This window comes from Heliangelus exortis, chromosome 12 (assembly GCF_036169615.1).
Source record: "Heliangelus exortis chromosome 12, bHelExo1.hap1, whole genome shotgun sequence".
Lineage (NCBI taxonomy): Eukaryota > Metazoa > Chordata > Aves > Apodiformes > Trochilidae > Heliangelus > Heliangelus exortis.
In genome coordinates this window covers 9,698,920-9,712,583 of record NC_092433.1, presented here as the reverse complement: position 1 = coordinate 9,712,583, position 13,664 = coordinate 9,698,920, and positions in this window count along the sequence as shown.

Here is a 13,664-nt window from a genome sequence, read left to right as displayed (position 1 = left end):
CTTAGATACTGGGATCTGGAGGTTTCATCTCTCGTTTTAAAGTTATTATTATTTAATGTGGCTATATTTTTTGTTTCCTGGTTTGTACTGAAGAGAAGAAGCCTGGAATAGGACCCTAAAGTAAAATTTTGAAGGAGTTCAGAGCATCACCAATATGTAGGTGGGTTTAATTTTTTTAAGTCTTGTGGGTTTTTTCTTTTTTTCTTTTCTGCTACATCCTGGGCAGCAGCTGACGTGTTTTTTGCATGTCCGAGGCCTGCAGCCCTGAGAAAGCTTTTAGAAACCTGGGAGTGGTAATAGAGGGGTGTCCCCCTGCCTAGGGGGCAAGCACTCTCTTCTTGAGGTGAGGTGTTGTTCTCCTCTCCCAGCTCTGGTTTTCTTGTGTAATCTGCTGCTGGGGTTAGGTAGAGGCTGAGCTGCCCTGCTGCTGGCAGCATGGGTGCTATAGGGAGCCTGTGATGAAGCTCAGTGTGAGGGTCCCTGTCCTCCAGCAAGTCGTGGTGTTTGTGTGCTGGTGCCAGTCAGGGCTGCCAGGAACTCCTAAGAGCCATGCTGGGTGCTCTGACTGCTATTCATACCCAGCACAGGGCAAAAATGAGGGGAAAAAACTGAAGTTGCCTTTGGGCTGCAAATATTTAGGTTGTTTCCAGTGGCTGATGAGTGCTTGGGGGAAGCCTGGGGGCTGCTGTCATGTGGCTTTTTGCAGGATCAGGGTGGCTGCTTGTGCCTGGGAGGAAGGGGTTCCTTCTAACCTGAGGGGCTCAGGGGGCTGGCAGTGCCACCAAGGGGATGCTCTCTGCTCCCCCTCCCCCCTGGGCCTGGTGCTGTGTGGTTTGGGATTCAGGGCAGTGGTAAAATGCCCCAGTTTAGCCCCCAGTTGTTTTTGTCTCTCTCAGTGACATCTGGTATATTGCTGTGAGTTCCCAGAAAGAGGCCCTGATGGAGGATGTTGGGGTAGGAAGAAAGGAGCTGACCTTGCTATTAAAAGGCAACAGAAATGGAAATGTTTCAGGCTGTTTCCAGCAGACATCTCTGGGAAGAAAATCTCGTTCCGCTCCATCAGGCTCTCATGGGCAGCTTTTCTCTGCTAATTGTTCACTAAATAGTGCACTGGAGATGCTTAATTTATCCTTGTCTCTATTGCTGTGTCTGAAAAGATCTTGTGGTGTTTGAGACAGATTTAAATCCTATTGATCCCTCATGACTTTGTATTTTCCTGGTGTTATGGTGACATCAGCAGCCCCAGTGCTCTCAGATCACAGGTGCTCATCTCAAGTGGGAAGAGCCTGGAGCCAGGTCCTACTTCAAGTCCAAGGCAATCCTGCTGAATCCAGGCCAGTATTCCCAGCAGCACCACTTTAAAGAGGAAGTTTCTTGCAAATGTCTGATCCCTGCTCTGAGCAAGGTCCTGTGGAGGGAGGAAGCCTTGCTATTGCTTGGCTGCTCCTCATGGTTGGGGAGAAGTGGAGTAATTATCCAGATTAGTGAGAATAAGCTTTGCTTACAGCTTGAGATGAATGAATCTTTTAAACCCTCTTGGGTTCTTGGCTGAGATCAAATGTGGCATCAGTTTAACATCTGTATCCTTTATCTGGGGTGTGGGAAGGATGACCTTTCCTGATGCAGGCTGTGAACTTGATTTAAAAGGGTCTCCTTCAGTTTTTTTTCCCCTGTACTGTGGGATCCTCCTAGGTGATACCACAGCTCTGCCTGCCTGGAAGGGAAGAGGAGGAGAGCACATGATGCTGTGCTGGATATTTGGAGAATTATGAGAATAGCACATGTGAAATGATTGGGGCATGGAGTTGTGTTCTTGAGGACAGTGTGGACACAGTGGCACCAGGCAGCCATCAAGGCTGAGATGTATGGGCAGCTCCTGCTGGCTGCAGAGCCATTTGCTCCGCTGGCCCAGTCTCCTCCCAGCTGTTGTTCACCGACCTGTGGCTGACTGTATCTTGGAAAATCCAAGGAACGTACCTGCTGCAAAGGCATAAATCATCTTCAGTGCCACCCACCTGTGCCACTCCTCCCGTGCTGCTCCTTCTTTGTCCTGGGAATCACGGGGCTGGAGCGAGCTGGCAGCTGGCACTCACCCAATGCAGGTGGCAGAGGGGGCTTGGGAGCAGCCACCAGAACTAATGGCTCAAGTTATTTCAGTGATTAGCTTGAAGAGCACAGGCAGCTACTACTGACTTCAGCCAGGGTGCTCTTGTTATTCAGGATGGTGTTTTCCAGCTGCTGCTTGTGGAAGTGCTGTCAGGGCTGCCAACAGCCCCCTTGCCAGGGCCATGGCAGTGGGATGTATCGGTGAAACACTTCCCAGAAGCTGAGGGTGCAGAGTGGGGACAGCCAAAAGCTTTCTGAGCTTTGCCTTCAAAAGCTTTTTGGTGATGAAAGTTGCCATTTCCTTGGGACAGGAGTGCCTGGCTTGGCTTGTTGAACATCATCTCTCAGGTGGGGGGGCTGTGCTAATGGCCCATGATGGTGTGGCAGTGGCCAAAGCTGGGCAGCCAGACTGTCATGCCCCAAATGGGGAGGATTGGCATGGCTGTGCCCAGTGTGGGAGCTCAGGGTTGGGCTCTCCTGCAGGGTTTCTGTATCCTGGGTGCATTTATTATTCACTGGGCTGAAGGCACCGGTTACACCTTGCCTGGTGTGCCTGGTCTGGCAAGTTAATGAGAAAGAGCTCCACATAACTTCATTTTGCACCCAACAGAGAGGGAGATGTTATCTAGTTGAGCCCAGGAGACTTTCATCCCCTCATGGGCCAGGACTGGGTCTTGTTTGAAAAAAATCATCCTAGGCTGACTCTGCCCATCCTTGGAAAGTGACTCCCATGCATGTTGGAAAGAGGGGTTTTTTGCTGGGTCAGAGAAAGTGAAACGCAGCCTGAGAGCAGGGCTGGAGGTCAGGTCACCTATTGTGCTCTGGCAAGTGGCACATGAGGTGGCAGAGCCTCATTCTGCACCTCTGGCCCTTGAAGCCTCCACACACCCAAGCAGCCTCTCAGAGTGTGCTGGTCCAGCCCTGTGCAGGCAACTGTCAGGTCAATGGTGGACATGATGTCCATTCCTGGAGGGTCTTCAGGAAGGTCCTCTCCCCTTAAAAGACTGAGACAGTTGATGCTGGCAGGCAGAACAGTTGTGTTTGACTACCGTGGGCTCTTAATACCTGCTGGAGCATCTGCCTGAGCCACTCTGGGGGCAGGATACTGCAGTGGGGGATACTGGAGATGGTCCACCAGACAGTTCCTGTCCTGCGTGGATGTGTAATGCACACCAGCATGGTATATACTGTGCAGAGTGTGTGTATGTGGATACAGTATTTATTTAGGAGTTGAAGGTGAAATTAAACTGCTGTTTCCCTCTGGGCTGAATCTTTGCCTGTTTGCCCAGCTGAAAGCCAACACCACTTCTCTGGAGCACAGGAACCTCCTCCCAGCACAGTGAGTGGATGTTCCCAGGACTTCAGGAGGAAAGCCCTTTTGCCATTCATCCCTTACCTATCTTCTCCTTACCTATCCTCCTCCCCCTTACCTATCTTCTCACTCATTTTTACCTTTATCTCCAAAGGTTGTTCAGGCTTCTGTTGCCCCTTTCCCTTGTTTTTTCCAGCTGTTTTGAAGCCCAGTAGGTGGCTTGGGGCAGAAACCTGCCCAGCCCACAGCAGCCATAGAAATGTTTCCTGTGGGGCTGATAAAAGCAGGCTTTATTTTGCCAGGACCCAAAATAGCCATTTCTAGTACAACACATCACCACCTAGTCAGGTCAGCACAGTAACTGCAAATCCCACTGGATGGTGGTGGTGCTTTTAGGAAGCAGCTGGGCTGCTGTGTGTACAGGTGAACTGGGATTGGTGGGGTTGCTGGAATATCCCTTGAGGAAGCCGTTTCCTTAATCCCCTGATCATGACCCTTGCCTGCTGGGCTATTCTCAAGTCTCCTCAACAAAGCTTGTCCTTCTCTTGGTAACATGGCTGCATTTTTTTTTATGATGATGAATGGAGGTTTCTTCATAAATCACTTTTTTTTTCTTTTTCTTTCTTTTTTTTTTTTTCCCTAAATTAAAAGAAGGGAGGAAGGGAAAACCCCCAGCCCATGTCTTGCTGGCCTGTCATGCCTGCCTTTAATTGACAGACCTTGTTATTAATGTTTTCCAGCCGCCTCTCATCCAGGGCTCAAACCTCCCTTTTAAAGCCCTGTCATGTTAAAAATTGACATGTGTTGACTTTGGCCTGGGAGAAGCTGGGCCCTGGCTGTAGGTAGGAACTGCATGTGTTTAGTCTGGCTTAGATTTTATTTTTCCCTTTCATCAAATTAGTTCAGCTGTATTTTTTTTCTGAAGGAAAGAAAAGAAAAGAAAAACTGTTTGACAATCCAAGGCTCTGGGTTAGAATTGCAGCATTGTGTTAAAACAACAAAAAATAGCTTACAAATGTGGGCTGCAGCAAGCTGGGTGGAGATGGGGCCAATGGAGCAGGGATGGGAAAAGCTGCTGCAAGTGAACATCATCTGTAGGGAGACAGAAATTCTTCCTGCACCCCCACAGCCCCAGCTGTTTGTTTGTTTGTTTGTTTTCTATCAGTGGAGGTAGTTGCATTCAGCCTTGCTAAATTTAGTGCTGTCCTATCTGCATCAGTTTTTTTCTCCCCTCTTCTCAGTTCAGCCTTTGCAGTGGGTACCCAAATGCTCCACTCCAAAGCTCGGCCAGGGATGTGCTTCAAGATCAGTAAAGTGACCACCTGGCTGACCTGGGCCTGGAAAGCCAAGGAAACCCTGCTTGCCCACAGAGTGCCTGGGATTAGGAGGTATGTGGTGTTTTTCATCAGAATTGCAGTTAAAACCCAAACTGCATCCATCAGGGCTGCTCCTGCTCACCAGTGTGGACAGGAGGCATTCACACACCAGGCATATCCTTCTCCTGCTGCCCTGAGGTTTTAACAAAACCTCAGTACCTCTCCCCCCTCCCAGTGCATTTCCCCAGGAGCATTTAGTGTAAAATGCTCCTGAAATGTCTCTGGGGTTCATTTAACATATAGGAGGACTCCCTAGCCCCAAGTCACTGAGGACCAGGGAAGCACCGGCTGCTGTTTTGGTGCCAAATGGAAAAAACAGCTGAAACCTCAGGAAGTTGCAAATGTGCTCATGTCACCATCCTGCTTGCACTGGACCCAACCCTGTTCTGCCCAGGGTGGGTGAGACAGACTGGCCTGGGGCTGGAAAGGAAGAAGGAGGAAAGACCCCAGGTGGAGCTGCCAGGAGGCTCCCTGGGGATAAAAGGGAGCCCTCACTGCTCCCCCTGGCCCAGGGGTTTCTCCTGAAGTGTCTGTGGATGTGGGAGCAACACATCCACAGCATCTGTTGCTTGGTCAGTGCCATGTCTGTGCAGAGCCAGTGTTGTTCCTGCATGGAGTGGCCAACCCATCACACTGGGACAGTACAAATGAAGTGGAAATGGGAAGAGAAGGATCCTGATTTGCCTTGGCCCATACTGGGGACAACCTGTTTTTACCTCCTGAAAAGTCTCAGAGGTGGGTGCTGGTTTAGCATCTCTCTGTGCAGCAATTCCCGTGCATCCTTTTTTTTTTTTTCCCCCTCTGTATCTCATGATGATCTTTCAGTGGGTCTCCTGGGATGCCCACAGCCCAGCTCTGTATCCTCAGTGCTCAAACAGTGCCAGACCCCCTGATTTAGCCCCCTGTTTTTTCCCCTATGAGGGGGCAAGAACAGTTCCCATCCCTGGTGATGGCTGCTCCACTGGTGTCATTGCCCACTGGGGGGAATTTGTGGGTTCCTGACTCCCTGATGAACCCATGATGAAGTAATGGCACCCAGGTAAGTGTGGGAAGATTGGGTACCAAGGCCTGTTCTCCCTGCATCCATGATCTCTTCCCCAAGGACCTGGCTGGGCAGTGTGCCCCAACAGGCCAGCACCCGGCCCCTCAGAGGGGGAGGTTGGAATATTTTCTAGCAGCTACTTCTGTAACATTAGCGAAATCAAAGCAAAACGTGTCAAAATTCCCATTAAGACACATTTAACTTCCCTTGTTTCGAGACAAAGTGTCTTTGCCTGCGGGCAGGTTTCGGGTTTGCTGCCGCGGCCGTGGGAGACTATTGGGTTACTGGCAGCACGGAGCCAGATTTTGCTCTCTTCAGGGTAAAGGCTTTTTCTAATCAGGATCAGTTTAATTCTGTCATCTGAATTATTAACTTGGCTCCGTTTCTGGCCTGTGCAGGAAGGAGTGGAGGGAAAAGCAGGCTGTAGCTGGAGGAGGGGAGGTGAGCAGGGAAAGGGTCTGAGCCCTAAAGGGCAGAGTCTCTCCCTGCCTGGGACCTGCTCTTTGCACTGCAAAACCCTCCCTCATTCATGTTTTGGATGGTGATGGATGGTGGAAGGTGTGAAGGCCTCCAACAAGTTGACAGCTATGGGCTGAGCCTCACTGCATGGCTCTGCTGTGGATGAACATCAATCTGATTTTGGTGGGGAAACTGAGGCACAGGGCAGAGACCAGGGATGTGGAGCTGTGGTGCTGGTAATGCTGAGCTGTTCTCACCTGCAGAAAGGTAAGATTAATTCCTCATTAAATAGAGGAGACAGCAAAATCCCTCCTTTCCTCCTGGAAATAAAAAAAAAGCATCTCTGCATGCTGGCTCGTGTGTCAGGGGAGGCTGTTTGGGCCTTACCACATCCTTGCTTTGAAAAGGATACTGGGTTTCCCTTTTTTTTTTTTCTTTTTTTTTTTTAATCTTCCCAAGAGCGAGGCTGTTATGGAAATTTGAAAGCCATGCTTGTCATGCTAGTCCTCCAGCACCCTCACTTTCCATGTCATGGATCCTTTCTGTAGTCCCCATTCCCAAGGGATCTGGATGCTTGCAGTCTGAACATGCACAGTGCTGCTGCCCTCAGCCCCACTCCTCAGGGAGCATTGGGGCTCCTTTAACCTGCTCAGGGGGTGCCAGGCAGCAGCACTCATGAAAGGCAGAGAGAGGAACCTCTCTTCAGCCCCCAAGCTGGATACCTGCTTGTCCAAAGGTGGCACCAAGACACCTAAAATGAGAGACTGCAAGCACAGATGATGTGAGCAGGATTAGCCAGGCCACTGTGGCACTGTTGGGGTGGCCGAGGATTACAGGAGTATCTCAGGAGCATTGCAAGGACTCCAATGCATCTGATTTAAGCCACGAAGCAAATCTGCTGGCAAAGGCACCCAGCACAGGGTGATGCTGGGCCTGAGCTTCATGGGGAAGTGCAGGCAGCGTGACAACAGGATTGTCCTCCCAAAACAGTAGTAGGCACTGGAGGAGGCAAATAAGTGAGCCCAGTGCTTGTTGTGAGCATCTGAGAGTCCAGACCCCATCCAGAAATGGGAAAAAGGAACTGCTGACGGCTGCCTCTGAGGAGAGGAGGGTCTGTGAGGAAAGAGACCAGTCAGGAGATTGCTGGGTTAGCTGGAGGGAGGGCAGGCAGTCAGTCCTGCAGCCAGGCAGGTGGATTCACCTGCCATGGGTATCCTTGAGAGACTCCAAGCTTTCTCCTAGGCTACTGACATCTGTGCTGCAGATGTTGGAGATCTGGCTGATTCTGAAGAGCACTTCCAGAGCAAGCAACTGGAAAAAGCAGCATAGTGCATCCTCTCCCTCCTGCAAGTGGGGAATGTGGCTTCTCAGGTGCCCTTACCTTGGGGCAAGAGGTAATTCAAGGAGACCTTCCCCATCCCATGGCAGTGAGACAGCTCTGCTTAACAAAGTCTCTGGTTTTGCTCAGGCCACAATCATCTAGAGATCTGGAGTTGCAAAAGACCTGGGGGGTCCCTGAGTTGTGTCTTTTTGTATTTTTATACAGTTTCAGCACCCATGATGAACAAGGAAGATCTAGCTGGTACAGGAATGGTCTTTAGTCCATTAGATATGGGGACAAAAGAACTGTTTGTTCCACAGCTGGGCCAGTCCTGGGTTAGGAGTGGGGATGTCCAGCACAGGGGAGGGGAGTGACATGAACAGCACTGTGTCTGGCTTCTTGGTGGTGGGGAACCTGTGACTGGACCCATCTTAGTCAGCATGTCTGAGTCCCACACATGGCAGAGCTTAGCTCAAAGGGGATTGAGGCTGATATGGTGGTTTTGGCTTTGTTATTTGCTGGCATAATCAATCTTCCGCAAGAAATGGTCTCCACTCTGCATTTCTGATGTTATCTCATCCCCATTATCAGATGCAGGCAGAAAAAAGTGTCTAGGACTGTAATTTTCAGCCACTTTAGCCCTGAGCAACTTTGAAGCTTCGGGTCTCTGCTTCCCTCTGCACTCACATCACAGATGAGTGAGTGGCTGTTGCACAGGAAGCCAGCCTGTGCCTTCAGTGTCTGAGATCAGGAACACAGCAGTTCTGGAGTCCTCATTCCTCAGCCTCCTTAATCTGATGGAGTCATCATGCTGGCTCTTCTGATGGGCCCAGAATTTTTCCCAAATGACTTTGTGGGGATACTGTGGTGGGGTGTGCTCATATGCATTTGGGATTGCACTGTGTGTTTTAGGTCTGAGGGTTGTGAGATGCAGTGCCTGTGTGCAGGTTGTTGTTGAGAGTCAATATTTCTCCGAGTCACTGCTGTGGAGTTCTGCCAAGGAGCTGGGGTCCAGGACGTGTGAGGTACCAGCTGGGCTGTATTTTTAATACATTCGCCAACATTTTTTAGCTCAATTCTTGTATCCTGGAGTCTCTTTCCCTCTTCTAGAAAGAAGCCAAGAAGATGGAAGATGGCACAAGCTCAGGCCATGGGAGCTTTTACCATCCAGCACAAGCCACTGTACCTGGGTGGCAGGGACGGTTCTTCTCAGGGCTACCAGATGGAACAACCCACTCCATGCTCAAAAACTGGCCAGTGCCTCCATCCAACTTCAACACTCCTGGTGCCATCTCAAGCTCTGTCTTGCAGCTTCTTCTCGGTGAGCACAGGCCATGTCTGCAGACCCTGTCTGGGTGTTTCATGGTACACTGCCATCCACTCATGAGACAGGGACCTTCTCCAAGTGGCTGGAGGTGGGCAGAACTGTGAGCAAGGATGCTGGGCTGCTCTGCCTCCAAAGCTGTCTGGTCGCAGCTCCTCTCACCCCAGGGTGCCTCACCAAAATAGCTGCTATGGCAAGGGGCTTGTTGACTTTTTTCTTTTCCTTTTCTTTTTCTTTTTTTTTTTTTTTTTTTCTCTTCCTGCACTCAGTGTTCCCCAGGCCTCCTCAGAAGGCTCTGGCATATCATCCTACAGATGTGGCATAGAAGCCCTCGTTGCAAAATATATCCGGCACGGCAGTTGGTTGTGTTGTGCAATCTCCATCAACTTACGGAAACCACTGTGAGATACTATTAAAGAGAGACTCCAGCCCCATCCATCACTCCAGCCACAGTCACGTGTCCCGCTGTCAGGCAGAAGGGCACAGGCAGCACAGGGGCTGTAGGCACCAGGAGAGCTTTCCCTTGCAGGCAGTGGGTGCTCTTGCGTAGGGGCGGATGGGATGTGACCTCCCTTCTGGCACCCTTTGCTGTTCAGACCGGATCTGTTGCATTGCCACTTCTGTCCTACCATTCAGTACTCCCCTTCACTGTCTGTCAGTGCTGTGGGTTCCATGCCAGTGGTCAAAATCTGGGTGGCTGTGAATGGCTGTGCGAAGCTCATCAGGGAAAATGGCAGAACTGATGGTTACAGTAGGTCTGAGGCACCAGACATGAGACAGGAGCATCAAAGTCACTGTTAAGATCTTGACACGTTTCCTTCTCTCAGCTCAACAGGGATCTTCCCTCAGGCTCCATGGCCCAGGCTGTGCTCTGGGGCAGTCAGTGCAGGGTGCTCAATCTGCCTGTCCTGATGTGGAACAGCCTGTGCCACCTCACCTGACACCAGCATCTGTGAGAAGGAGATGCAGCAGCTGAAGACCCCACGGATCTCCCTTGAAGGAGAAGAACACTGGTGCAGGTCAGAAAATACTGCAGGGACCCAAAGCCAGAAGAGGGAAGGGGATTTATGATGTTTGTATGAACGAGGGCAACAACGTTGTTCCTATGCAGCTGGCTGGCTGTATCCAACTAAAAGGGAACCTTTTGGATGAACAACACCAATTGGGGGGGCAGGACTCTACCTGCCAATGTGCAGACAGGCTCCTGGAGACAATGTCTGGGATGGTGATGGGATATAGTCCTGACATCTTGTGTTTCTGTTCTCTGGGGTTCTCACTAGCTGCCCTCCCAAATAAGTGGGGCCCTGGCTGCAAGGGGACAGCCCAACAGCCCAGGTCTCCTGGATCATCAGAAACATTGCCTGTGCGGGCAGACTGGCATCCTTCAGCCATGGGCAGATCTTGGCCAGGGCCACAGGACAAGGGGTCTCACCACCCTTTATCCACCCCAGTCCTTAAGGGATCTTCCCCACCACAGAGCCCTGGGAAGGGACCCAGCATTGGGGCGAGCGGCCGTGGTGCATCCCTCATGGAGGAGCCCTGCTCAGGGTGGCTCTTTGTCACCACAGCTTCATTGCACCTGACTGCATAGCACCTCCTGCCCTGGCTCACCCGAGCTGCCTCTCTCCCATCTTGCTCTCTGCAGGAACATCAAATCCCTGAGGTCTGACCAGAAGAAATTGCTGCTGCTTCCTTACCCCACTGCCAGCCCTGCTGCCCTTGCCAGCATCAGCCTCTGCATCAGAAAATAATAAAGGCAGTATTATGAGCAGAGGGGAGAGGAGATTAAAAAACCTGTTTAAAGAGCCTTCTGGTCCCTGTGCTGTTTATTGCACATCATGGCTTTGGGTTATTTTTGTTGTCACTGAAGTTCGACTTTTAATTTTCCTCTGATCTTCAAGTGACGGGACTGTAATATCCCTGTGGCTCTGAGGATTAAAAAAGGATGTTACTTAAAAAAAAACAACCTGTTGCTCCCCAAGATCAGCTAGTGATCCTTTCACTGCTAGTTGAAGTGCTAATTAAATCCTTTATTTAACCAGACCATAGGCATGGAATGCACTGGGTTTGACCTACAGGGTGAGCCAAACTCTCAGTGGCAGTGACAGAGCTGCTTGGGGAGCACATCATGTCCCAGCACTGGGCTAGTTATTTCTCCATGGGATCTTGTTGTGGCACTTGTGTTTATCCATAACTCTTTTCTTTTTTTTTTCTTTTTTAAACATGATTTATTTTCCAGGGTGGTTTTGGTCAATTTTCATCCTTAATGCCTTTGGCTAATGAGCCTGCTGAATTTCACAGAATGGTCTTCATGCACTGACACGTTTATGCTGTGGGTTGGCAGCACTATAAAGGGGAAGGTATTTAAGTCCTCCAGCCAAAAATGCCATCTCCCCCACCCTGGTGCCAAATACTTTATCTGCGATAGGATTTTTTTTCTTGTTGGTGATGATTTTTTAAAATTAATGGCTAACTGCATGCATAAATCCCACATTGTCACCATGGGGCTGCCACTGATGCCCAGGCAGTGGCTCTATGGGCACGTAGCAGTCTGGGCCCTGGAGAGCATGAGGCATGTCCAGCATGGACACGTGGCTACTGCCTGCCGTGACAGCAGTGACAATCTCTGTGCTGAGGGGTTTATGTCACTCCTCCCAAGCCAAGGGGGTCAAAACTACCTGGGGTGACCTAACTCATTTCTCTGCAGTGCAGGTGTTTGTCAAGCCCAAAGAGTTTCATCTATGTGAATCTGGGACCCATCACATAAGCAACTTTGCCTGCACCTCCAGAGCAGATTTATCTTAAGCTGGAACAGTGGAAGAGCATCAGCCTTGTGGATGTGGGCTGGAAGCAGCTACTGGAGGGCTCCAGGACTGTTGCTGGAACTAAAGCAGGTCAGCTCTGGCTTTGCCCAGCCAATTCCTACAAATGTCCAAGGATGGGACTCCTCACACCTCAGAAGACCCAGCCCATTGCTGCACTCTTGTCCTGTGGACAGCAAGAAGGGACAGATAGGTGTGAGCACAACACTGTGTGCAGCTCTGTCAGGTACAGCACTTGGGCATCAGGCTGTGACAAACATCAGTGTGAGGGCCTGGAGGGGAAGGATGGGCCATGACAGATGTAGTTGGTGACCTCTTTACACATCAGAGCTGCTGCAGGCACTGCTGAGATACCTGATGCCTGTGTCTGCATGGGGGTTACTTATTGATGGAGATGCAAATGCAGCCATACCTGTGCTGTGTGTGCACCCAAAGGGAGCCAGAGGTGAAACTCTTCTGCTTCATTTTGGTGTGCTGCTCTGTCCTCCCTTGTCCTGCTCCCCGGGGCTTAAAAGAAGATGCCAGGCTTTGCTGGAGCCCAGGTCCAGTCCCTGCTCACCACTTCCCAAGTGAGAGAGCTCTGCTCTCCTCTGGTCCATCCCTCGCCCCGCTCCTCCCCAGAGAGCAGGGCTTGGGACTCCCCCACCAACAGGTCATGTTGGTACCAAAGATGAAGATGTAAACTTTTTTTTTTTTAATCCGCATGTTTCTAAAGAAAACTCCAGGCTGAGCTTTCCCAGCTAGAGGGTAGGGGTGGTTGCTTTGTAATCACTCCTGGCTTACTGTTGAAAACATCTTGGTCAGATTTTTATCAGTGCCTGAACAGGAACAGCCTTGAAGGACTGCCTCTAGGGAGATTAGGTGGCTGCCTGGTACAGCATGAGATGCTCCAGCCCAGCCAGCAGAGATGCATTTTAAGTGATCTGGTGTCTGGCTGGGGACCTGCACCCCTGGTGCTTCATGGCAGAGCTGGGTGGCTGCTGTCTGGCCTGGGGAAAATCATCAGCTGTTGGCTGATACCCACAGGGGGGCTGTAAGTGTGTGGCTGATTCTTGGTCATGGTGTCAGGGCTGAAAGGAAGCCTGGAGATGAAGGAAGGGCTGGAGATGTCCAGAAGGCAGGTGGGATGAGATTACCCACCCTTAAAGTGATGTGAAAGGAGAAAAGGGCAAGGAAGCTCAGGGCTGCCATGTGGGGAGAGGATTGGTATTGGGGATGAGGCTTGTACTGCAAAGAGCTCCTCAGTGAGGACACATCCCCACTGGAGAGTTGGAGTCAAGGTGAGACCAGACTGTGCAAAGACCTGGGCAGGAAGCAGTAAGATTTGATCCGTGGTGTTTCTGAGCAGCTTTGGGTTACAGCATCCCCTGGAGACAGGAATTGGGGCTGGGAGAGGAACTGCACAAGGGGAAGTGGATGTTGAAGAACAAGAAACAACGGGTCTGGGTTTTGTTGAGTTCTTCCCTGGGCAGGGAAGAAATGGAGCTTGTCGCTTTGGAATCAGACTAGGGGCAGGGTCTGGGTGATGGGAGGGAGGGGAGGGCTGAAATAAAGGCAGAATTAAGTGCTGTGCTCCCACCAGGGATTTAGGACAGCTCTGGGACCCCAAACCTTGCAGGGATGTATGCTCTGCTTGTTGATGCTCCTGCAGATCATGTGGTAGAAGGTGGATGGTCCCCACGGAGACCACCTGCCCCACGAGGCCAGGCATGGAGCAGGATGGGTTGGCTTGGTTTTCCCATGGCCTCCAATGCCAATGTTGTCTCCTACTGCCAGGTTTTGTGCCATGCATCTGCCTCTGCCTTCCCGTTCCCTTTCATATCCCTATGGAGAGAAAACAACCCCTGTGCTCCAGCAGCAGGACAAAGCAGAGGGGAACGGGGAGAGTGAGGCCATGGCTTG